Source organism: Liolophura sinensis, chromosome 9 (genome assembly GCF_032854445.1).
Source record: "Liolophura sinensis isolate JHLJ2023 chromosome 9, CUHK_Ljap_v2, whole genome shotgun sequence".
NCBI classification, from domain to species: Eukaryota; Metazoa; Mollusca; class Polyplacophora; order Chitonida; family Chitonidae; genus Liolophura; species Liolophura sinensis.
Genome location: NC_088303.1, coordinates 13214549 through 13225381, shown reverse-complemented (window position 1 = coordinate 13225381; position 10833 = coordinate 13214549).

The window sequence follows — 10833 nt, the reverse complement described above, 5'->3', positions numbered from 1 at the left end:
AAAAACAGTTTTATACCCAACACTCTCCTCAACGAAGTATATGTACATGTACACCAAACACGTGGAACTGATATGTTGATTAACTGACTGATGATTGCTGAACACTATAGTCAAGAACTTTCGCTTATATGATGCCACCACCGCCCAAAAATTGTGTCTAATAAAATCTCGATGGTTTGGTTGCAGCCTTGAGTCAGGAGATCTGTCAGGTACCTTCCGAAGAGCGGTGCGTATGGTCCTCCACTCCAACACAAAAATTGGCTTTAAATGTAAACAACTGGAAACATTGGAAACAACTGCCCAATTTACGCAGCATAATGTCGTACAGCTGACACTGTGGACGATGTTCTGTTCCCGGCTATTTAAACGGCACCTTTCACGTAAAGGAAAATATTTACTGGTATTTTGTTCACTGGTGCGTTTGTAATTTGATAACACCGTCGAGGATATTTTTCTGATACGAAGCGGACCGAATTTATCCCTCAACACCAAGATAAATACCCTTATTAAAGTTTGCAATGGCTCTGCACAGCTGGATTCGGACATGTCAACTGGGACGTAACTCAGCTAGAGATTTGGTTTGTACCATGGAGAACAGACACGGGAAGTAAAATGTGAAGTTCTCAGAACATCTCAGGTTATTTACACTACAATGGGAGGCAACCCGTACAAAAAAGTCCATGCTCGGCCATGTTTCTAAATATAGCGACTTGAGTGCCCTGTTGGTCGAAGGGAAGCCCGGATGAAACTGAACATTCGATTGATCACTCAAAGCCAGAACATCTCAGGTTATTTACACTACAATGGGAGGCAACCCGTACAAAAAAGTCCATGCTCGGCCATGTTTCTAAATATAGCGACTTGAGTGCCCTGTTGGTCGAAGGGAAGCCCGGATGAAACTGAACATTCGATTGATCACTCAAAGCCAGATACATGTCAGCAGGCATGTGAAAGTCTCAACTTTATGTCGGTGACGTTTAAAATAACAGCACACTTGTTTCGCCGTAGGAAATTTGTCTCTTTAACACCATATTCAAGATTTTAAACTTATATAAAAACGATCTGTTTTACATATGGTAAACCATCTCCCTCTGGCAAGTTAAAGACCTTTTTGCATACCTTTTTGGCGAAAGACAAGTGGTCTTCAACTAACGTTACACTGAGGAAACGGCCAAACGAGAGTGACCCCGTATTGCCACGTTGGCCCCACAAGCAGTGACAGCGAAATTCCCTGTCAAATGCCGGTTTCGAACTCGCATCTAGTGTGTTCTTTGTCTATTACTTTGGATATATAATCGTACAAGTTTATGAGGACATTTCGTGCCACGTGTTGTTCTGAGATTGTAGAAACACCTTCCCATGCTAGGGCATACGAGATACTGCAAACAGTCCACGTTGCTGCCCTCATCAAGTTATGTACCCAATATTGATCCTGCAAAATTTGCGTTGTAATCTGTATCGGTTTGGTATATTTACTTGCCTTCGGTAAGTCGTCTCAGTGAAGTACCACTAGATAAAAGAGCGGCCAAAATCTGTCCTGCAACAAGGAGACTATACCCCAAGCACTCACTCACTCACTCACTCACTCTCTCCAGATTTGTTTCTCTAAAATACATAATTTTTCCCAATGCTGTGTTATCTTCACATGTTATCTGAGATCAAGTGGTGTATCTGAACCAAAATTAAGGCCACTACTGCCACTTTTGCCACTGGAAGCTGAACTTGTGCAGGGAGTGGAACCAGCTGGGTGTCTTCCAGACACACACCAACTCACCGCGCGGGAGGGGTAGATCCAGGATCAAAAGAGCGGTCAAAATCCGTCCTGCAACAAGGAGACTAAACCCCAAGCACTCACTCACTCACTCACTCTCTCCAGATTGGTTTCTCTAAAATACATAATTTTTCCCAAGAACACATACAGCTATATTCCCTGACGAACATTACCGTTATCTTTCACAAGTTGTTTTGTATACATCAGGTATTCGAGGAGTCCATGTCCTCATATATTCACTGAAAAACATGGCCATAGTAATTTACAACTTGTTCTGTACAAAAGTCAACATGTTGTACAAAGTTCATAATGATGCTCAAGAGTCCATGTACTCAAAATGCTTTGTTATCTTCACATTTAACATGCGATAACAAGGCCCCTCCCCCTCACACAAGCTATGTTACCGAGGAGTTTCTGGGGGCGGCACCAATATCGTGTTATGGGCCTGTGTCTCTCTTAACACAACACAACAGAACGTGTTTGGGATGAGATCGGATGGCGGATTTGAACCAGAATTAAGACAACTACTCAAACTTTATCGACTGGAAGCTGAACTTGTTCAGGGAGTGGAACCAGCTGGGTTTCTTCCAGACACACACCAACTCACCTCTCAAGCGCCGCCGCACAGCGTGTATGGCTGCTCAGGGAGGCCATGCTACACTTTATTAGTAGACATTATTCGGTCATGGAATAATGCCCTAACAAATTTTCTTAACTGTTTGTTCCGCGTCAGCTAAGTGTATTATAGTTTACCTCTTTTAGCCAGTCGCCTATATTCATCTGTCTGTAAAATCAGCCATACTTGCCAGCAAAATTCCTTTTCGTGACACGTAACAACACAAGCTGTAGGCCTACACATTGATATGTTGTACGTCTATATTATTGCGAACAAACTGCAGCTTGAATACTTTGTCTATTTCATAATGTTAAACTCCATAATGTCACAGTTATTAAAAAACAATCAGTGGCAAGCTGGACAAACTGGACAATGAGCTTGGAGAGTAATTTGTTTTACAATATCTGCACCAGCACGTGGTTAGAGCAAACTACACGCAGCGACACAGCCTACACTGTTTCCACGAATCGACTTCCTTGTTTTTTATAACAGAATTTTTTAACATCCAACTCTAAAATCATACTGCCGTGAGATCATATACTACAAGAGATAAAATAAAGTTCATTTATGACTTATTTATTGATTTATTTGATTGGTGTTTTTCGCCGCACTCAAGAATATTTCACTTATATGGCGACGACCAGCATTATTTTGGGAGGAAACCGGGCAGAGCCCGGAGAAAACCCACGACCATCCGCAGGTTGCTGCCAGACCATCCAACATACGACCGGAGAGGAAGCCAGTAAGAGCTGGACTTGAACTCACAGCGGCCTCATTGGTGAGCCACGGAGGCCCCTTCATTTATGGATTTTTACTATACTAAAACGTGCGAATCTTGTCAAATATGAGAAAGAGGTTTTCTTTTTGTAGATCAAAGTCGATGGCGGTTTAGGTAACTGTTGTCGCCCTTCGTTAAAACATATTTTACTCCGCGCAATATCAAGTATGCCAAAAGGTGTTTGACTACTTATGACGTCATCCAAGGCAATGAGTTCTTGCAGTCAAGACCGAGCATATGTAGTTGAACACTATGAATTAGAAGTTAATTTTCTGTGCAAGAATATTAACTTTCAAAATATCCATGTGTAAAGCATGTGATGTTTTTGAATTTTGGAACCTCTGCACGGTCGTGGGTTTCCTCCTGGCTCTGCCCGGTTTCCTGCCACAATAATGCTGACCGCCGTGGTATGAGTGAAATATTCGTGAGTGCGGCGTAAAACACCAATCAAATAAAATTAAAATAAATAAATAAATAAATAAATAAATAAATAAAAGCAATTTTGGTAAGGAGTGTGATTTACAGATGGTTGAATATAGGCGACGGGCTAAAAGAAACAGACTATAAATCTTATGGATATTCTATGCCGTTTGAAAGTAGTTACTCTCTGTTTTATTTTTTGTTTAGGTGGCAGCATTTGAGTGAAGGGATATTATTCTTTTTTTCAATTGGTACATTCTCCTGATATACAAAGTCGATAATCAATTATCTATATACACTGTATTTATATATTTATTTATTTCATTATTAGAGAACATTTCACTTATACGATGACCGGCATTATGTTGGGAGGAAACCCTTTAGGGCCTACTTCTTACATTTATTTATTACTCTCTTTCTCACAAGTTTTGTTTTGTGTCTGTATTTCAGTATTTAAACACGTGTCTCATGAACTGCTCTGCTGTTATTGCTCACGTAATATTATACAAAATTAAACAAATTTCTACTAAACACACGGCTCAAATAATACACATGTAGCATTACTGCGCTTCATTATGACTTCATATCTCAGCATTTAACATTTCAGTTACCGGTCCGTGTATTTTTGGGGGTTGATACCAGTGGCACAGACAGAACACAGTGTGTGAGAAGAGTGTGACTACAGATGCGGACAAACAAACAGTTGAGCTACCTGCAATATGACACCAGCGTTGCTAAATCAGGCAGACTTGCATTTGCGAAACCAAAGGAATCAAAACATGAAATAAATAATTCCATATCAGAAATAGTGCACTGCCGGCCGTACCCGAGTCCTGCAAACAAATTCCAACTACCATTATTCAAGACTATATGATTTATTTATTTGATTGGTATTTCACTCATACGACGACGACCAGCATCATGGTGGGAGGAAACCGTGCAGAGCCCTGGGGAAATCAACGGTTGCTGGCAGACGTACGGCCGGAGAGGAAGCCAGCATGAGCTGGACAAACTCACAGCGCCTGCATTGGTGAGAGGTTCCTGGGTCATTATCAAGTCGCTCTATCAAGGCTATTTGATTAATAACATAATAATCAACGAAAATTGGTAGAGCCAGAAATCTTCCCTCTGACAGAGCGGTTAAACTTTCCTTTGGCAGAACGGGAACTTGTAATCCGCACCTCAAGCAGAGCGGGAAATCCGTACCTCAGGCAGAACTGGTAAACCTTATCTTTGACAGGGTAAACCGCACCTCAGGCAGACTGGGTAAACCACAATTCAGGCAGAGCGGGCAACCGCACCTCAAGCACAGCGAGTAACCGCACCTCAGGCACAGTGGGTAACCGCCCCTCAGGCAGAGTGGATAAGCGCCCATCTGGCAGCTGCGGTAATCCTCACCCCTGACAAACACGATAAACCGCGCCCCTGACAAACACGATAAACCGCACCCATGACAGAGCTAGCCGGTAACCGCACCCGTACCAGACGCAGTAACCTGCACCTCAGGCAGAGTGATGTCATGGAGTTGCTTAGACACCGTTTGGTTTACGCATCTTTAATGTCACAAGTGTGAAAGTTTGTCGGTGAAACTCTATCATTTAATTTTTCTCAGGACAACTGCTGCAAAAGTTCCATAAGAAATATCAGAAGGTATTTAAACAAAACCAAAAATTTATTTATTTATCTGATTGGTGTTTTACGCCGTACTGAAGAATGTTTCACTTGTACGACGGCGGTCAGCATTATGGTGGTAGGAACCGGGCAGAGCCCAGGAAAAACCCATGACTATCCGCAGGTTGCTGCAAGACCTTCCCACGTAAGGCCGGAAAGGAAGCCAGCATGAGCTAGACATGAAGTACAATTGTGGTCGAGAGTCATTTTCAGAAAAGATGGATCTGCATCCCCATCATGTTTGGTGAAAATTCTCTCTGACTCATTGGGACATGCTGTGTGATTAGCCTTGTCTGAACCCTGACATATTATCTGTATAAAGTTAACTGTTAAGTGTGCAGAGTTGTTGATGTATTGACAACTGTAACGGAAATGACTGGTTTTAATACCAGTATTAAATATAACTGGCAATGCGACGTGCTGTCACTGGTGGAGCAGTTAATTTATTCACTTTCGATTTAATTTAATCCACCCCTGGAAAAGATGGAACTTTAGAAATTTTCTAGCTAAAGACTTCTCTGAACGAAAACTACATCAAATAATGGCTTACCATGCCTTTTTATTGGATTGAATTGGGTAGTAAGATCAAATGGAAAATCTGTTAATTCTTTTCTTAAATCGTTTGAAGGACAGTTTATGAAATAACCATTCATTACATTTGCCACTGCACAAATGTCTGAAAATTTCATTTGAAATAGGCATTATTTAATTCCTGAAGCTGAACGTTACAGATTATAATAAAGCCCGCAACCATTAGTGACAACCATTAGTGACGTATGAATATACCATATGTATACACCATCAGTGTCGTATACACAACCACCAGTAACGTATACACGACCATCAGTGACGTATACTCAACTATCAGTGACTTTCTGGCAGTAGAAGTGGCTGGGGTCCAGTTTTTGCCAGATGCACTGTTCTTATTCGTTCACTAAAGTTTAGAAGACATTATTTCCCACCGACGTTCTGTCCATCATTCAACGAGTAAGGCAGGGATCGCTTCCTAATAGTGAGTGTGTGTGTGAATTTGGTGGCAAACTCAGTATAATTGCAAGTATGGGTGGAGCACAACTATCACCCACCATAATAAATAAATAAATAAATAAATAAATAAATAAATAAATAAATAAATAAATAAATAAATAAATAAATGTAATAGTTCACAACATTAGCCGACTCACTCTTAAAACTACCTCATGGCTTTGCGGAATGGCATGGTAAGACGCCCAGCTTTGCAGTGTTGAAGCAGTTAGTTCTGTTAGGGCACACTGTGTACGTGAAGCGTGTAAAAAATCGTGCTGACACCTATATTGTTGTCGTAAACCCACGGTTACATAACTCAAACTTTATCCTGACAACTTACAAGACAGTACAGGAATAAATCAACTGAATAGAAATTGTTGAAATACGTAAGTATATTCCCAATGCCGAATGAAAAATATTTACGACATATTCTGTTTGGTGTTGTTAAGTCTATGAAAAAATGGTGTGACATGCCTCAATAACAGCATTTGTACCTGGAGAAATCAGGCCGAGAATCAGGATGGCGCTCAGCTCCTTAAACATGGCGGGCCTGCGTTGAAATATAAAATACCCTCTCGTCACAACCGTTGTCAGAGCCACAATGTCAACAACTAAACGTAAATGTTATGATAATCATTACAAATAGTCATTTACAACAGCTCAAATTTTTACATTTCCCCCTCTCACTGCTCGTAGGACCTTATGGTGACCAAAAGTGGCCGACGACACCCGTATGGCCTGGCGCGCTATGTAGCGATCCTCGAGAACCATTCATACGGATAAACACAACAATTAAAGTTTTCTGGTCGGGAACTACGAATGTGATCTCCCCCTTATATTTAGATATATTTTCTTCTCCTCCTTTGGGCTGACTTTTTTCGATTTTTTCTTCTGTTTGTTTAGTGGTATCATTTTGCAGAAGCTTCAAAGTTCCATCGGTCTCTGTCTGGATGGGTTTGGTTTCATCGGTCGGCCTCTATCAGGAATTTGACTGGAGTAGTCTCAGAGAACGAGGATTATCATGCCCGAATCTTTCCGGGCTCGGAGATTTGGGACAGTGCTGTGAGATCAATCCTTAACATGTAAGTAAATTGAAAATCAATTGTACACTGAGTCAGTGAGTGATTGAGGCCAGATGTTGTGGACATCTCACATGTGGAAAAGTCAATCCCTAACCTGGCAAAGTTTGTCACTCCGGTTTCATCGACCTATAAAGCTGACGACCATCTTGTAAGTGACTAATTGTTCAGTATGGAGCTAAGAAACAACCAAATTAACTGCATATATATAAATAAATAAAACAGCTGATGGTGAGAAACAACAATCAAATAAATAAATTAATAAAACCATGCTTAAACTATTTATCAATATTTGTGAGCCTTTATGATACTGACATAAAAAATAAAATAAAAGATAAACAGGACAAAACAGTTTGTGCATGATGATCTAGTTACGGGCTTTCATAAATATCTCCCTCTACCCTCAGGTATAAAGTGGAAAAGTGGCCAAGTGGTTATCGAGCTATAGCAAAGCACAATGCCTCACGGGCCTGTCCAACTATTGTGACTCGGTATATAATACATTGTGCATATTGCATTGTTATGCGTTATGAATGAACTCACCCAGGATTGTTTCACCTAGATCTGATGCCGCTTACAGTTTAAACTCAGCTTTTGCGATCTTTCTGGATGCTCATAGACAGTGGATATATGCTGTCTCTGTAGAGTAAATAAGCTGTCATTAATAGAATCAGCTGTAATTGTTGTAAACATGGCCATATAAACTAGAAGTTTCTGGTATGTTTTTCGAGGGTAATTATGTAGCCCAGCTCGCGAGTGTTAGTTTGCAGTTTACAGTCGTCATTTTCGCCTGTCGGGAAAGTCCATTTTGAAAGATTAAGGGTTTGTTATACCAGTTTCTAACGGATGTGGCTCGCATAGAGGTTTAATACAATCCATTGTCAGAGTGCCTTTGGGTAAGATCGACTGTAACCTGATGTCAGTATTAATTTTCACTTGAAGAATTCACAATATTGGACATTCTTACCCAATTCTGAGACTTGCCATTGAGAATCCAAGAGACTATGTATTTTGTTTTTTGCTTACATTGGTTTGTATACTCTATATATGTTGTACTACATAGTTTAGAGTATTCGGTTCTGTATTGATTTGATATAGGAGTATTCGTGTTTCTTTGTGTGATCTTGTTTGAGGATTAACACTGTCTGGGAGTTGTACAAGACATTTCTTTCCAGTTCTCTCTCTCCGATAGTGATGCCTTTACACAGCTCATACTGACTTCTGATCCGCATAAGATTGGCTTTAGAAAGGTTGGTTTTCTATCATTTAATCGTCGCCGATGAAACAGCAGAACGAGATGATCCTAACATTATCGGTGTGACAAAATTGAGTTCGACCAAGGATGCTCCAAACCATCGTCAGAAAGCGCTATTTAATGAGGCTATACCGCAGATTATTAGCAAAAATAACAAATCTAACTGAATGTTTCCTTTTATTTAAAAATAGTCCATCTAACTTCTTTTCATAAAATATCAGTCCCGCCTTTGTACGTGTCACCATTCAGCATTGGTAAAATAAAGTTCCTAACATTTATAAAGCGAGTCGCATTATAACTTTTAAAAATCATTTCAAAACAATAAATAATACATGTACAAGCCTATTATTTACTGAAAAGCAATACCAATGCCTGTTCTTGGTAAATGATTGGAGAAAATTACTAGAATAGCCTCTTAAAAGATATGGGCCACTTTTATGTGCAACTTATCAGGACATTTGGGCACTAAATTATCGATCAAACACGTCTACAAGGTAACAATTTTGTAGTTACTCGTATTTCTTACCTTCTCGCCTTTGAATGTACCACTTAAGGTTAACTTCATCTGAAATTAAGCACCGATCACTGGTGATGGAAATTGCACTGGTAGAAACATACTAAAAGACATCAGAATACTGCATTTGACTGGTACCAAGGTGGCAAAATACTATGAAGATGCCATTTTGTAGGAGGTTGTATCGATTGGCTTTCGTGTCATTTATATGTCAAGAAAATATCTGGTATGGTAATTCGAGGATTCGGCCCCAGTGCAAGAAAATCTGCACCTCAATAAGCCTAACTGACTATACTGTAATTGACAGCTGCGCTCAGTCCTAAGGCCATTTCTTTTTCAGTTCCGTTTCACACCTCTTTTTCGCGCGATTTAAAGCTCCAATCATTTACTGAAGATAGTCTACATTCGCGTTAGCGATGTTTAGGTCAAAAAAAAAAAAAAGAAAAATGATAGCCTACTCGAGTCACACACAGAAATATCACTGCAGAGTGGGGGCTATTACTGTATAGCACAAATGTGTCTTTCTAAAAACTTCTTGAGCACGGCCTTAAACACGAATGAAAAAATAAATATATTACAAATGTTATTTTCAGCCTTATGTAACTCCGCTCGTGGGCGAAGTGGTTAGCGTGTCAGTGTGTCGCCATGACCCAGTAACCTTTCAGTAATGTAGTCGCTGTGAGTTCAAGTCCAGTTCATGCTGGCTTGATCTCCGGTTTTACGTGGGCAGGTTTTCCAGCAACCTGTGGATGGTCCTGGGCTTCTCACGGGTTCTGCCCGGATTCCTCCCACCCAATGTTGGCTGCCGTCGAATAAATGAAATATTCTTGAGTACGGCGAACATCACCAATCAAATACATCTAATTATGCTGTACATGACAATAGCATGACAAATTAATGATAAACTACCATGTGTGCTCTAAAGCAAGATTCATGTATGATTTCGATACACAAGTAGCTTCCACATATTACGTATGAGCATAGCTTTACAATAATTCATGGCAACACTTCTTTATACAATTTGGCGTATATCTTTACTCAAACAAAATTATGTTTCCAAAGAAAAAAACAACAGGATTCAAACTATTTCTAAAAGTACTACCTGTTCTCCACAGTGATTTCGTTAATTCACTGTACTGTATTCTCAAAAGGACCCCTTCCAAGTTTTATGCTTCTGATTCGGAAATTTACAGAACAGTGCTGAGATTTTGAAATTCTCGCCTTCCTATCGTACGTCTCTGATGTCAGTTCCGTGCTCTCTGGTACTAGATCTTTTCCTTATGAATGATGACTTAGTATATTTCCACATATTTTTTCAGCGTACTTTTAATATGTTCGTCGCTGCTGTTGACTCCAATGTCAGGCAAAGAACGTAGACCTCTCAGTTGGCACCGTTCTATTCCGGGCCGTTTGCTCTTCCACGCACTCCAGTTTGCTTTCATGTGTAAATGTGTAAATTATATACGGAGCCACAAAAGTGACATGGTGAAAAAAAATTATTGGGCCCCGAGTTAATTGACTAATCGCATATAACGCTGTAGGGTTACTCTAGTCGAATCTTCACAGGGGATTACTGTCTGGTCATTAATGCCTTTACGACTGAGAATCTGCTGTAAAGCTGGCGAATTATTATGTTGGCCCTCCCAAAATCTTCTCTTACATGTCTTGTGAGATAAGGGACGCCATATAACTCACGATTTATA